At 45.6% G+C, this 12,844-nt stretch overlaps 2 non-coding genes and 2 pseudogenes across 2 annotated transcripts; all 4 read left to right on the top strand.

The window, feature by feature from the left end:
• Window positions 1-2,683: 2,683 nt before the first annotated feature.
• LOC131738730 (U2 spliceosomal RNA) lies at window positions 2,684-2,838 on the top strand (annotated as a pseudogene).
• Window positions 2,839-3,445: 607 nt separating this feature from the next.
• Window positions 3,446-3,636, top strand: LOC131739143 (U2 spliceosomal RNA). The gene has a single exon (XR_009330310.1). It is a non-coding gene; the product is annotated as a U2 spliceosomal RNA (small nuclear RNA).
• Window positions 3,637-9,281: 5,645 nt separating this feature from the next.
• On the top strand, window positions 9,282-9,487 carry LOC131738472 (U2 spliceosomal RNA; annotated as a pseudogene).
• Window positions 9,488-10,083: 596 nt separating this feature from the next.
• LOC131739142 (U2 spliceosomal RNA) lies at window positions 10,084-10,274 on the top strand. Its single transcript, XR_009330309.1, has one exon. It is a non-coding gene; the product is annotated as a U2 spliceosomal RNA (small nuclear RNA).
• The last annotated feature ends 2,570 nt before the right edge of the window (window positions 10,275-12,844 follow it).

Raw genomic sequence — 12,844 nt, 5'->3', positions numbered from 1 at the left:
AGACCATGAACACCGGTAAGACGCCAGGTCCAGATGGCATCCCGGGTGAGTATTACCATCTTTTTTGGGACACGCTAAAAGTCCATTTAGCGGAGGTCTACAGAGCGGTCTACAGGGAGAAGCGGTTGGGCCCTTCTATGCGGGAGAGTGTAATTACTCTCCTTCATAAGAAAGGGGAAGTTAAAGATCTACGGAATTGGCGCCCAATCAGCCTCCTTTGCGTGGATTACAAGATACTAGCCAAAGCTCTGATGCTCCGGCTACAAGTACACCTCCCTTTGGTCATTGGCCCTGACCAGGCTTGTGGCGTCCCAGGGAGGTCCATCACGGATATTTTAATGTTAACAAGGGACATTCTGGCTTATTCTAGAGAACGGAACCATCCCCTCTGCCTGTTCAACCTTGACCAGGAGAAGGCGTTCGATAGGGTAAGCCATGAATATATGTACAAAGTGATGGACCAGATGAAATTCGCTCCTGGACTTAGGGAGTGGGTTAAAACCATATATACAAACATTAGTACCCGAGTCTTGGTGAACAGGCACCTGACTGGTAAAATATCTATCCAGTCAGGGGTCAGACAGGGTTGCCCACTATCCCCACTGCTATATGTCGTGTGCATTGAACCCCTCCTGCAGGCAATTCGTAGGGATACCAATATAACTGGTTTCCAGCTGCCTGGATCCAACGGGGTCCAGGTCAAAACAACAGCATATATGGACGATGTGTCACTCATTTGCACCAACACATCGTCGGTACCTCGGATTAGTAATATCCTTGAGAAGTACTGCACGGCGACCGGGGCAGTGATTAATAAGTCCAAGAGCGAAGTCTACGTGTCTAAAAATTGGCAGGTAGATAGGGAACTGTCGGACATGTACCCTGTCAAAAAGGACAAAATCAAGATTCTGGGCCTCATTTTCGAGAACAATAGCTCGGGGGCCCAGAGCTGGACGGCGGCCATTAACCAGGTCCGTAAAAAGATTGGCGGATGGAGCACAAGATCCTTAACAATGACGGGTAGAGTATTAATAACCAAGTCTATACTGTTCCCCATCCTCTCTTATGTAGGAAAAATCTTTCCCCCAGACAGGACCACCAAAAAAGTGGTGGACCGCATTATCCACCGCTTTATCTGGGGCAGCAAGATGGAGAGGGTAAAGCGAGCCACCCTGAGTAAAGCCGACAAGAAGGGAGGTAAGGGGGTCCCGGACGTTGTGCAGCTCACCCGAGTGCAGGGGCTCACGCAAACTATCAAGAACATCCAGGCCCTGGACAGGAAGGTATGTTACATGAATCGTTTCTATTTTGCCACCTGTCTCAGGGCCTTGGGCCTCTGCACTATTGATAACACCGTGCCGTACTCCTGGGACCCCCCATTGTATTATAGAACCTTAAGGGACACTATATATAAATTGGGCTTAGATAAAGCAAAATTGGCCTCCTGGGAATACAAGGCTGTAACTAAATATCTTGCCGGTTCCCAGGAAATTGAAAAAGTAGCTACTTTCTCCCTCACCCAAAGCCAAAAAATCTGGGAGAATGTGTCTCACAGCTGCCTCAGTAATGTCCAGAAGGATATAGCATGGAACACCGTCCACAGTGCACTCCCCACTCGAGCGTTCATGTTCAGGAGGGGACTAGCCCAAGTAGAAACATGCCCCTATGCAAAGTGCCGCAAGAGAGAAACACCAGCCCATATCTTCTGGGAGTGTGATGTGGCTGGCAGTGTCTGGCTCTCTGTCTCTGTCTTCCTAAACAGGTTTGCTGACACGGCCAAGATGACCGCTGAGACTGTGCTCTATGGGCCTGCGGGAGGAATCACTACCAGCACAGCTAAGTGCGTTTGGCGTGTCATCAATGTTGTCAAGCAGATCCTGTGGGAAGGCCGTAACGTCTGTGTCTATCACAAGCAGGAGCTAGACACTATCACCACGACCAGAAGGGCACAAACTCTTATCAAGGACTTTGTAATTCTGGACATCCGGACCCTCGGGAAGGACAAGGCCTGCGCGGAGTGGAGGATCGCCGGACTTCAGGACGTGAAGATGGAATAAAGGAAAAAACTGGAACCGCTAGCTCCTAGGAGCGGGACTACGGGGCACCGCTAAGCCTTTTATTTATTTTGTCATGCCAGCATTCCGCCCTTTTTAGCTGGCATGACCGTTTTTCAACGGTGCCCTGGTTTTATGTAGTCTTTTTGTTTCAGTTTTATGGACCTTTGATTTAATTTGAATGTTTTATTTGATTTTGTTTTGTTTTGTTTTATGTATCTTTAAGATTTTTAATGTAAACTATTAAAAGTTACATTTTAAGTGTTTTAAAATTTTAGAATTTTAACTCACTGTTTATACACTGTCCCTTTTCCCCTGTCCCTGTTTTAGATCTAGTTTTATGTTCACTTTTGAACCTTTTAGAGAGCACTCCCTGGCCCTCACAAGCACTGGTTTTTTATAGATGGTTCTTTTTTTCCAGTCACTTTTAAAACAGCACAGGTTTTTTTCATGTTGATTTTAATCTGTGTCTGTTTTAACCATGTACAAATCACAATTGTCTTGGTGTTTTTAAATGTATTTTAAATGCTTTTAAAACAAAATGTATGTCTGTATGCATGAATGTCATCTTTAAAAGAAATGTAAAATGAATGAAAAAACGAATGGGTGTAAATGTAAAAAAATGTAAAATCTCAATAAAAGAGTATTAATATCTGATACGTCCCCTATCAGGGGACCATATATTAAATTGATTTTTGGAATCGGGAGATGGAACAGGGGCTTGCTCCGTCCACTCCACGCATCGGCCCGGTATTGCAGTACCTCCGGGAACGGTGCACACCTTTCTCTAACGTTGGTCAAAGTCAGATCTGGATCTCTCTAGTTAGCATTTTGTCTACCCCTGCTGGAGGGAGAGTGCCAGTGTTGATGCAAGTTTTCCCGCCGTTTTACTTCTTTTTTTTTTCTTTCTCTCTTTCTTTCTTTCTCTCTTTCTTTCTCTCTTTCTCTCTTTCTCTCTTTCTTTCTCTCTTTCTTTCTTGCTGTCTTTCTTTCTTTTATTCACATGTGGTGATGATGTAGGCAGCAGCAGGTTGTTTCCTGGGAGCATGCAGCTAACCAGACAAGTGTGGTGGAACATGTCCCTATGCCAGGACCTTCTTAGCAAGCCAGCCAGCCAGCGAGGCACAGTTGTAGTTACCCAAGGCACCTTGCACAGCATAGCAGCTTGGCATGACTATTTGTAAGACGCACTCCGCCAGTTTATGTTTTGTTTTTGGTGTTATGTGTGTGTTTTTGCTTTGTTTTGTTTTCTCCTGCTTAAATTGCACATTTCCCCTCTGGAAGCAGCAGCCCGTTTTTTGGGGGTCTGCTTGTGCTTGGAATTTTGCACCCACCTTTGAATCCCCCTGTGCCGTCCGGGCTGGGGGGCCCCGGGCAAGGGCCAAGTCGCCATCGCTTCTCGGCCTTTTGGCTAAGATCAAGTGTAGTATCTGTTCTTATCAGTTTAATATCTGATACGTCCCCTATCAGGGGACCATATATTAAATTGATTTTTGGAATCGGGAGATGGAACAGGGGCTTGCTCCGTCCACTCCACGCATCGGCCCGGTATTGCAGTACCTCCGGGAACGGTGCACACCTTTCTCTAACGTTGGTCAAAGTCAGATCTGGATCTCTCCTGTGAGCATTTTGTCTACCCCTGCTGGAGGGAGAGTGCCAGTGTTGATGCAAGTTTTCCCGCCGTTTTACTTCTTTTTTTTTTCTTTCTCTCTTTCTTTCTTTCTTTCTTTCTCTCTTTCTTTCTCTCTTTCTCTCTTTCTTTCTCTCTTTCTTTCTTGCTGTCTTTCTTTCTTTTATTCACATGTGGTGATGATGTAGGCAGCAGCAGGTTGTTTCCTGGGAGCATGCAGCTAACCAGACAAGTGTGGTGGAACATGTCCCTATGCCAGGACCTTCTTAGCAAGCCAGCCAGCCAGCGAGGCACAGTTGTAGTTACCCAAGGCACCTTGCACAGCATAGCAGCTTGGCATGACTATTTGTAAGACGCACTCCACCAGTTTATGTTTTGTTTTTGGTGTTATGTGTGTGTTTTTGCTTTGTTTTGTTTTCTCCTGCTTAAATTGCACATTTCCCCTCTGGAAGCAGCAGCCCGTTTTTTGGGGGTCTGCTTGTGCTTGAAATTTTGCACCCACCTTTGAATCCCCCTGTGCCGTCCGGGCTGGGGGGCCCCGGGCAAGGGCCAAGTCGCCATCGCTTCTCGGCCTCTTGGCTCAGATCAAGTGTGTGTGGCATGACCGCAGCATTTGTTCACTAGGAGAAAGAGAAGGCGGTGTGCAGGATGGCCTACAACAATCCATTTAAGTCAGCTGGTCGGGCTGGGCTTAGGAATACTGCGAGATTTTTGTGGAAGGGAAGAGCGGAGGAGGAGATGCTGGATAGAGAACAATTTATTCGAGAAGTATTGCTGGGAGTTTTGAATTTTGAGCCGGAAGAAATCTTTTGTTTACAAAGGAATGGAACATCTAAATTTTTGGACGTCACTTTGCATAGCGCACAAGCCTTTCAGTATCTTCTTGATACTTGTAATGCTAAAGAGGATCAAGAGCCTTTATCATTTTTTTCCGTGGAGTCCTTGGCTAAAACAAATTTCCGGATTATAACAGTACATATGTACAATCCGTACGTGTCGGATTTAGCCATAAGTGCTTTCCTGTCCAGGTATGTGGATGTGATTTCCGGGGCAAAATTACTTAGAGACGGCTTTAAAATTTGGAACGGGAAGAGACAGTTTCAGGTGCTGCTTCGGCAAGAGGAGGGAGGGTATGATGGGTTCCGTCATCCCCCCGCAAATTTCTTTATTGGAGCAGATAGGGGTTATCTGTTTTATTCACGGCAGCCCCTGTTCTGCAGAAAATGTTCCAGTTTTGGCCATATAGAGGTCGGGTGTACACAAGAGAGATGCAGGAACTGTGGAGAACTGGGACATGTTTCAAAAGACTGTCGGAAAAATAAGAGCTGTAATGTCTGTGGAGAAGAAGGGCATTTGTTTAAAAATTGTCCTAAGCAGAAGCAGACATATGCTGATGTTGCATGGGGCCGTGAGACAGATGGCTTGGAAGTGGTGGATGACATGCCTCCAATTGAAAAAGTGTTGAAGGAGATGAGGCATATTGCTGTGCCTGACGGAGGGGCAGCAGAAGGTGATAAGGTAAAAGGTGGTGAAGAAGAAATGGAAGGGGTGTCGTGGGGAGATACCCCTGATGGCGTGACTGATACGACGGAGCAGATTTTGGTTCAGGGAAAAGGAAAAGGAAGGGGAAAGGGGAGGAAGAGGAACAAAGAAGTGGAGAATGAGACAGCGTCTGCTGGTTTAGAGGGGACTCCAAAGAAGATAGTGGGCGTACAGCGCATGGAGGTACCAAAGGACTTAGAGGCTGTTTCTTCCCAGCAGTTAAGTTTAGTGGAGTCAGGGACTGCAGAGGAGGTATTTGGATCGGTTTCTTCATCATCTTCCATGATACCGGACACTGGTTTGGAGGACGAGGTGCTGCAGTCGGCAGTCTTATGTCTTTCACCAGTGAGTCCAGGTCCTTATGACTCAGGCATGGGGTTGCCAGAGGAGCAAAATGAGAGGAGTTATGTGGATACAGAAGGTATGGGCCCTTTCTAGGGCTAGACTTTTTGGGACTAATGGTTTGAGGGTTTTTTTTGTGGTTTTCTCACTTGTGAATGATGGTTTATTTTTGTTTTTGTTTTTCATTTCTTTTTTAGTGTATTATGTCTTTATCTTTTATTTCTATGAATGTAAGAGGTTTGAGGGGTTATAATAAGCGAGTTTCTGTGTTTCTTTATTTAAATTCTTTGTCATTTTCTTTTTGTTTTTTGCAAGAGGTTCATTTAAGGGATGCTTCTGATATTGCTTTGTATACAAAAGACTGGGGGGGAGGGGAGTCAAGGTGGAGTGTGGGGGGGGTGCATTCATCTGGGGTAGGGGTGTTATTAAAGGACAAGGAGATGGAGGTAGTGCAATGCATTTCAGTTCTACCAGGGCGCATTCTGTGTGTGAATGTGAACTGGACAGGTCAAAAGCTGAGACTGATTAATGTATATGCACCTACTGATTTGGTTTCTAGAAAGGACTGTTTTGTTGCCATAAAGGATCTCCTTGTGACAAATAGACACATAGTTTTGGGAGGGGATTTTAATGTATCATTAGATAAGGGGAATGTGCACGATTATACAGTGGGGGTGTTAAAAGGTATTATAGTACTTTTTAGTTTGGTGGATAGTTTTAAAAAATGTAATCCAGGGTTGGAAGGGATCACATGGAGAAATTCAAGGGGGGCAAAAAGTAGATTAGATTATTTTTTTGTTTCAAATGTGTTGTCTGTTAGTTTTTGCAATACATCTCCATTATGGTTTTCAGATCACGATAGTTTAAAATGTATTATTAGTTTCACAACACCGGTGTTTGGTGGCGGGTTTTGGAAATTTAATTGTGAGGTATTAGAAGATAAAGCGTTTAGGGAGCTTTTTGTATTTCATTTTAAGGGATGGGTTGAAATGTTGTGTTATTGTGATTCTGTTCTAGTTTGGTGGGAGGGGGTAAAGGGAAAAATTAAGATACTTACTCAACAATTCTGCAGGAATAGAAGGAGGAAGGAGCAGAGAGCGGTTTTGGGGTTACAGAAGGATTTGGAGGGGGTGTATATAAGGGGAAACACAGGGGGTAATTTTGATTTTGACAAGGCAAGGGAACTTAAGGATAAGATGAGGGTGGTGTGGGAAAAAAGGGCGAGTTTTTTTTTGTTTAGGTGTAAGGGGGATTTTTTAGAAAAACATGAGACATGCAGTTCATATTTTTTTAAACAGGTGAAGGGTGAACAAAAAAAGAGGGTGATCAGGGGTTTAAAGGGGAAAGATGGGGTCACGGTGGTGGATACAGAGGGCATGCTAGACTGTGCTAGTAATTTTTATAAAGAATTGTTTTCAGAAAAAGAGGTTAATGAGGATGTTGCTGCCTCTTTTTTGGATAAAGTGCATGTCAGGTTGTCTGATGAGGTGAGAGAGAGTTTGGAGAGACCGGTCACTGTTGCTGAGTTGGAAAGTGCGCTTAATAAAATGGCAGATAGGAAAGTACCAGGGGGAGACGGTCTCCCTAAAGAATTTTATGTCACTTTTTGGGAGGTAATTGGGCCAGTATTATTAATGGTGGTGGGGGAAGTTTTTCGCACAGGGAGGTTGTCAAAATCTATGAGGAATGGTGTGATTTCTTTATTGTTTAAAAAAGGGGATGAGATGGACCTGAAGAACTGGAGACCAGTCACTTTGTTAACGGTGGATTATAAAATAATCGCAAAGGTTATGACTGAGAGGTTAAAACAAACAATGCCGTTAATTGTAAGTCAGGATCAGACATGTGGGGTGGTGGGTAGATCGGTTCATTGGAATCTGATGTTAACAAGGGATGCAATTAGTTGGGCTGAGGATAGGAGGGTACCTCTAATGTTGGTGAGCCTGGATCAGGAGAAGGCGTTTGATCGGGTGCACCAGGGTTTTTTGTTTAGAGTTTTGGCACATTTTGGGTTTGGGGAAAAGTTTCTGAGGTGGTTAAAAATTTTGTACACTGAGGTGGGTAGTAGGGTGAATATCAATGGGCATCTGGGGGAATTCATTTCACAAGTTTCAGGGGTGAGGCAGGGGTGTCCACTGTCTCCTCTGTTGTATGTTTTGTATATGGAACCTTTTGCGGAGGCGGTGAGAGTGGATGATGGGATTGAGGGGTTGTTGTTACCAGGGAGTGGGGGTGTCTCTGTTAAGATCTCGCAGTATGCGGATGACACAACTCTTTTTTTGACATCAGACAGAAGTTTGGAAAGAGTTCTTCAGGTTCTTGCACAGTTTGCCTTAGCATCAGGATCAAAATTGAACATGGATAAATCATCAGTCATGTTTCTTGGGGCCTGGAGGGATAGGTCTGATGTACCAGGGGGTTTACAGTTATGCACTGAGGGGTTAAAGTTATTAGGGATTTCTTTCTATCACAAGGGGAGTGGGGTTAAGAATTGGGTGGATAAATTGGTAAGGTTAAGGGTGAAAATAGGATTATGGAAGTGTAGGAAGTTAACTTTTTTGGGGAAAGTGTTGGTGCTAAAAAGTGATGTTCTTCCATTTTTATTGTATTTATCTTACATTTTTCCTTTACCATATAAATTCAGAAAGATTGTGGTTAAAATGGTTTTTGATTTTGTTTGGGGGGGGAAATATGAATACATCAAGAGGGATATCATGTATAGGAGGGTGGAGGATGGGGGAGGGATGTTCCTAACATCCCTCTTAAATTGGACTGTATTTTTTTTTCATCTTTATGTATTGCTTTGAATCCAGTGGTTTTTCATAAATGTCAGTATTTTGTTTCATTATGGTTTTCTTTTACTATGAGAAATATTGTTGTCTGGTCGAATAATAGACCAAAGGCAGAGGTATTGCCAGAGCACTATCAGTGTGCAGTTGTTTTTTTAAAGAAACATCCAATTTGTAAAACGGAGAAATTATGTACACAGCACAAACTTCTGTATAATAATCTCATTGAGGGGGAGGGTTTGGAGTTGGTTGGGGGGGTCACAAAAGAGGTGTGGGGAAGGGTGCAGCCGAAAGGTTTAGATAATAGGTTAAAGGATTTAAATTGGTTAGTGGTGCACGGGAGGTTACCTGTAAGGGAAATTTTACATAGACACAAATTAACAAAGAATAAGTTCTGTCCTAGAATCAAGTGTAGGGTGGAAGAGACTTTGAGTCATGTGTTCTGGGACTGTTTTTTTGTTAAAAGGGTTTGGGCACGAATAGAGGAGGTGTTTGATTTGATTTTGTTAGATTTTGCTTTGTCATATAGTATTGTGGTGGAGGGATTGGATTATAAAGGGATAAAGAAGGAGATAGGGTTTTTATTGTGGTTAGTTATTAGTTTAGTGAAACAGAGTATCTGGGATGCAAGAAATGTTTTAGTTAAATCAAATACGAAATGGAAAGTACTGGGGGTGGTGAATAAGGTATGTCGGGATTTGAGGGGTAGGGTAAAAAGGGATGTGTTAAGGTGGGGGTTTAATGCTGCAAAAGAAAAATGGAAGGGTTTGGTGTATTTGTAGTAAGATTTTTGTAAATAAGAGAAGGGGTTAGGTGTGACATGGGTTATGTATGGGATGGATTTTAGAGTTTATTTTGCGGGGTGAATACTCTGTATATTGTCATGTATTTTCTTTTGTGAATTTGTTTGATTGGATGTTCTGTATATTTGTTTGTGTGAAATAAATAATAAAAAAAAAAAAAAAAAAAAAAAAAAATCTGTTCTTATCAGTTTAATATCTGATACGTCCCCTATCAGGGGACCATATATTAAATTGATTTTTGGAATCGGGAGATGGAACAGGGGCTTGCTCCGTCCACTCCACGCATCGGCCCGGTATTGCAGTACCTCCGGGAACGGTGCACACCTTTCTCTAACGTTGGTCAAAGTCAGATCTGGATCTCTCCTGTTAGCATTTTGTCTACCCCTGCTGGAGGGAGAGTGCCAGTGTTGATGCAAGTTTTCCCGCCGTTTTACTTCTTTTTTTTTCTTTCTCTTTCTTTCTTTCTCTCTTTCTTTCTCTCTTTCTCTCTTTCTTTCTCTCTTTCTTTCTTGCTGTCTTTCTTTCTTTTATTCACATGTGGTGATGATGTAGACAGCAGCAGGTTGTTTCCTGGGAGCATGCAGCTAACCAGACAAGTGTGGTGGAACATGTCCCTATGCCAGGACCTTCTTAGCAAGCCAGCCAGCCAGCGAGGCACAGTTGTAGTTACCCAAGGCACCTTGCACAGCATAGCAGCTTGGCATGACTATTTGTAAGACGCACTCCGCCAGTTTATGTTTTGTTTTTGGTGTTATGTGTGTGTTTTTGCTTTGTTTTGTTTCCTCCTGCTTAAATTGCACATTTCCCCTCTGGAAGCAGCAGCCCGTTTTTTGGGGGTCTGCTTGTGCTTGGAATTTTGCACCCACCTTTGAATCCCCCTGTGCCGTCCGGGCTGGGGGGCCCCGGGCAAGGGCCAAGTCGCCATCGCTTCTCGGCCTTTTGGCTAAGATCAAGTGTAGTATCTGTTCTTATCAGTTTAATATCTGATACGTCCCCTATCAGGGGACCATATATTAAATTGATTTTTGGAATCGGGAGATGGAACAGGGGCTTGCTCCGTCCACTCCACGCATCGGCCCGGTATTGCAGTACCTCCGGGAACGGTGCACACCTTTCTCTAACGTTGGTCAAAGTCAGATCTGGATCTCTCCTGTGAGCATTTTGTCTACCCCTGCTGGAGGGAGAGTGCCAGTGTTGATGCAAGTTTTCCCGCCGTTTAACTTCTTTTTTTTTCTTTCTCTCTTTCTTTCTTTCTCTTTCTTTCTCTCTTTCTTTCTTGCTGTCTTTCTTTCTTTTATTCACATGTGATGATGATGTAGACAGCAGCAGTTTGTTTCCTGGGAGCATGCAGCTAACCAGACAAGTGTGGTGGAACATGTCCCTATGCCAGGTCCTTCTTAGCCAGCCATATACTCTGGCTTCTCTTCAGTTCGAATAAATCTTTCTAAGACTAAGGCTTAGAGGGTAGTGGCATTGCCCGCTCCCTCCGAGGGTCTGTGAGAGGTTTGTTCGGGTGAGGAGGAACAGAATTTTTTTTATTTTTGACTGGCTTTCTTCAGCTCGGCAACTTTTTGGAAGACTAATGCTCAGTCTGGTTTTGGCTTGCCCAATCCAGGCCGAGGGTCTTTCAAGATTTTGTTGACTGTTGAGAGCAGTTTTTTCTTTTTCAGGCGGTTCCCGTTTTTTTCTTTTTCAGGCGGTTCCGGCTTTTCCAGACGTTCCTGGAGTTAGAGAGAAGGAGGAACTACCATCCAGACGACCTTTGAGGACCCTTTGATGACCTAGACGACCTCATCCCCAGCCCTTGATTGTAGTCGAGATCCAGACCGAGAGAGCAGCAGGCGCCCAGCAGAGGGCACCATCTGGGAGGAGCAGAGGGCGGCCCCGGACCCCGAGGAGGCGTCACAGCCACAATTCTTCCTACGTGGTCTCGGTGCCAAGCAGCGCCCCCTACTCCGCCAGGGAAGGACACCGTTCACCTGGGGAGGGGGTCCCTCTTGCGAGGCAACCATCTCCTCAGGGACTAAAGTAATAGTTCCTTCAACTGCCCAGATTTGCTGCTTACGTTGTCTCTTTTCCGTAGAGAGAGACAACCCGGACGTCCAGAGGCTTCTCCCACCCCAATCGGAGGAGCCAGCTGAAGGATGGCGTTCCGGCCAACCCAGGAAACCAGGAGGCACAATGCGGTGCGCTTCACAAGAAACAAGCAAGATGAAACGGAACCAGGACTGACGAGACTGGAGTTCAGCCGGACCATTCTTCAGAGGGGTATGGGTTTTTCCCCTTCTGACTTGAATTGTTTGGTGAAATTGCCAGGGCTTAAGGAAGTGTTTGAGGTCAGTTTTAGGAACCCCCAAAAGTTACAAGAAATGTGGTCCTTTTGGGGGGAGAATAAATATCTCGCTCCATACAAAGAATTTTGTGTGGATGCACTGACAGACAGAGAAATGAAAGTTGTTACTGTCCAATTTTTCAATGAGGCTGTTAGCGACTATGATATTACAACATGGCTTAACCGCTATGAGAGGGTGTCATCAGAAGGGAGGAAAATTACAGACGAAGATGGGGTTTGGACAGGAGCCAGAAAGTGGCTGGTACGCCTTAATGTTGATCCATCGGGCATTGGAGGCGTCCGCCACATTCCAAACTCCATAGTGTTAGGGCCCAACAGAGGGCTGGTATTCTATAATGGGATGCCAAAACTCTGCAGGAAATGTGGGGAATTAGGACACCTGGCGGCCGCGTGTACTGTAGTCAAGTGCAGGAACTGCGGCGCCCCCCACGAGACCAGCCACTGCAGAGAAGAGAGGCAGTGCAATTTGTGTGGAAAGAAGGGGCACCTGTTTAAGGACTGCCCCTCTTCCTATGCCAACATGGCCAGAGCCAGCAAGGCAAATACGAACAAGCCTAGGCCTGAGCAGGAAGAGGGAGCAAGTAACAAAGATCAGTCCACATCACCACCAACAGTATCCAAGACCCAGACTCCAGCACCACCATCATCACCAGCACCCCCTCACCCCCCCGCCCCCGAGACATGTCCCGTTTTACGAGGACCCCTTCCCCCAGCCCAGAGAGAGAGTACAACAGCCACTCCACTAGCTCCTCCAGTAGCTCCTCTGATGCAGAACACGAGGCAGGGAGGGAGCCCGGACCCAGCAGCGGCCCCCCCCTGAGTAGGGCCCTCTCAGCGCCAGCACTCCCCCTCGGCTCTCGTTATGACGCCATAAGGATTGAGTCCGTGGGGGAGGAAAGCGAAAGCGACAGTGAAAGTGAGAGTGAGAAGGAGGGGAAGGGAGTGAAGAACCAGCAGAGGGTGGGGAAAAGAAAGGGTAGAGACGAGGGGGGGAAAAGAAAGAAGATCAGGATCAAAGACAGCAAGTTGCAGGTGGCCCCCATAGATCCAAAACCAGCTAATGTCCACACAAAGTCCCCAGTCTTGCCCTCGCAGGCAGAGACGGAGGCGAGTGGGACGGCTACACTGCCGCCTAGTGGGCAGGTAGCAGCCAGCCAGGGCATCCCCAGCCAGCCTTCCCAGTCGTTGGCACAAACCCTAGCACACCTCGCAGAAGAGGTGTTCACTAATGCACCGAGGGAGAGGTCGGGGTCAACACCTTCCCTGACCAGCAGTACCTCGGTAGCAATGACCCTCTTCAAGCGAAGGGCCTCCCTTCAAAGCATCCTTGA

The sequence above is a fragment of the Acipenser ruthenus genome, chromosome 10 (genome assembly GCF_902713425.1).
Source record: "Acipenser ruthenus chromosome 10, fAciRut3.2 maternal haplotype, whole genome shotgun sequence".
NCBI lineage: Eukaryota > Metazoa > Chordata > Actinopteri > Acipenseriformes > Acipenseridae > Acipenser > Acipenser ruthenus.
The sequence above is the reverse complement of the archived record's forward strand: the minus strand, read 5'-3'. Positions and strand labels throughout refer to the sequence as shown.